The following is a 2,776-nucleotide window of genomic DNA, read 5'->3' as shown; positions in this document are numbered from 1 at the left end:
GCTAGTAGGGAGGGAAAGACTGCAGAAAGACCTGGATAGGTTGCAGGGGTGGGCTAACAAAAACAGAATGCGTTTCAATACTGACAAGTGCAGGGTGCTGCACTTGGGCAGTAGTAACCAGCAGCACACTTATAAGATGGGAAACTCCTGTCTTGAGAGCACAGAGGCAGAAAGGGATCTTAGAGTCATTATTGACTCCAAGATGAACATGGGCCGACAGTGTGAGGTCATGGTCGGCAGGACTAACCAGACCTTATTGTGCATCCACAGGTGCATCTCAAGTAGGGCCAAGGAGGTGATCCTCCCCCTCTACGCGACACTGGTCAGGCCACAGCTGGAGTACTGTGTCCAGTTCTGGGCACCCCACTTCAAGAGGGATGTGGACAACATTGAGAGGGTCCAGAGGAGGGCCACACGCATGATCCGGGGACAGCAGGGCAGACCCTACAATGAGAGGCTACGGGACCTGAACCTGTTCAGCCTTCACAAGAGAAGGCTGAGGGGGACATTGTGACCCTCTATAAACTCACTAGGGGGGACCAGAAGAGGTTGGGGGAGACCTTGTTTCCCCTAGCGCCCCCCGGGATAACGAGGAATAACGGCCACAAGTTGTTGGAGAGTAGGTTTAGATTAGACATCCGTAAGAACTACTTCACAGTTAGGGCGGCTAGGATCTGGAACCAACTTCCAAGGGAAGTGGTGCTGGCTCCTACCCTGGGGGTCTTTAAGAAGCGACTTGATGCCTACCTGGCTGGGGTCACTTGAGCCCAGTTTTCCTCCTGCTCAGGCAGGGTGTCAGACTTGAAGATCTACAAGGTCCCTTCCGACCCTACTTCTATGACTCTATGATTCTATGACCTAGATGCCCTGGGGGCCCAAGGGTGACTTGCCCCCAGCATCATCTCCCATGCTAAGCTCGAAGAGTCAGCTGTTGGCTTCAGCCACTGCCCACCCCCCCACCCCCGCGCGATCAGCTTCCCCATTGCAATCGGTGTTACTTATGCATGGTTCATGCCTCTCCAAGCCACAGGCGCACGCTCCCAGCAGACTCAGGCACATCAGCTGCATCAAGGACATCCAGATCAGCTCTCCCGTCTCTGCAGGTCCCCTCCACACAAGGAACCCAGCAGGGCTGAGGTGTGCCTTTGGGGGCAGCCTCCCACAGCACGAATGCTGGGCAGCCCCAGCACAGGGGCTGAAACGGGGGCAAGTGTGTGGAGCGTGCGTGTGTTTGTGTGCGAGATGGGCACGTGTCTGTGGGTCTGTGATGTGAGTGTCTCTGTGTACGTGTGTCATGTATTCAATATATGTTTGTGTCACCTCTTGGAGGGGAAGGAGAGAACCCAGGAGTCCTGGCTCCCAGCTCCTCTGCTTTAACCCCCCAGGACCCACTCCCCTCCCAGAGTTGAGAGAGAACCCAGGCATCCTGCTTCCAGCCCCCACTGCTCTAAGTGCTGGAATACTCATCCCCCCAGTGGCTGATGGCCATGTCCATTGACTCCATTAATTTACCTACTAGGATTTGCACCCAAACCCTTAGCTTGGCTTCTCTGTGCTAATGCGGGCGATGCAGAGCCCTGTGCAGAAGCTTAAGGTGAAATTGGTCTTCCTCCTACAAAACCTGCTCCTGGATCACCCCGAGCACAAAGGTGAGGGAGCAGGGGTGAGGAAAAACTGGGAACCCTGTTTACCACACTAGCACTATTTTTAAAGGTATTTTTAAAGGTTACCCCAAATCCCATCCATTGGTTTGACCCTCCCAGCACTGAGCACCCCAGCGAGGAATGCAGGGCATCAAGGTGCAGGGAAAGGAGTGGGGATTGGGGCATGAGGCCTTTCCTCTCTCAAAGGCCACTGAATGATCTGGCCCCAGGGCAGGGGCACTGGTTGGCTGAGGGACAAGGAATGGCCTTGTAATGGGCACCACGTGTTCCCCCACAAGGGGGCAGCTGAGGGTTGGCTTCTACCTCCGACTTGTGTTGGTGTGTGCCTTGTGTTGGTGTGTGCCATGGGATTCACACCTATCCTACCAGCTGTGGGGAGGAACCTACAGCTGGGGGGGGGCCTGGCCTGCTGCTCTCTCCCTTGCTTCCCAAGCTGCCCCATGGGGAGAGGTTTGCAGGCCTGCCCAAGAGCTGAGGGCCGGCAGCCTGCTCAGGCTCTCAGCCAGCTCATGCAGCTGCCCTGCCTCCCCCTGCTTTTCTACCCCACTGCTAAGGTCAGGGGCAGCCCATGGGGCCCGGGCCTGGTGGCTGATCTGTGCTGGGCTCATCCGGTTCTCCCCACAGCATCATCTCACAGCCCCGCTAGGCGTCGCGGGGCCACCCGGTGTCTTGGGAGTCCCTGGTTCCGAGCCTGGCTCTGCTGGGTCAGGTGCAGGGACAAGGGGGCGGGTCCCGGCCTGGGAGGACCTGAAAGGAGGGGACAGGGCTGAGGTGTGACTGCAGCCCAGAGCAAAACTCCTGGCCCCGGGTCTAACCTGCTACTGGGGGGAGCCCTCAAGTGCCCCACACCTTTCACCTGCCCCAGACCCCTGCACCAATAGGCCCACCCCTTTCTGTCAAACCACGCCCCCACGTTGGCCCCGCCCCCTGCCCTCAATCTGGGCCCTCCCCTCTGTCCCGTTCGGGCAAGATGGCGGCGCCCATGGCGCGCGCGGGGCGGCGGTAGGAGGTGGGTGGGGGCGCAGGTGCCTCGTTCTCCCCACACGGGCCGGGGCCTTCCGTTCCCTGCCCGCCTCGCCCCTGGGGCCGGACGCCCGGGTTCTCTGCTAGCT

This window comes from Alligator sinensis, unplaced genomic scaffold, assembly GCF_000455745.1.
Source record: "Alligator sinensis unplaced genomic scaffold, ASM45574v1 scaffold647_2, whole genome shotgun sequence".
Taxonomy (NCBI): Eukaryota; Metazoa; Chordata; order Crocodylia; family Alligatoridae; genus Alligator; species Alligator sinensis.
Note: the sequence above shows the minus strand (reverse complement) of the source record.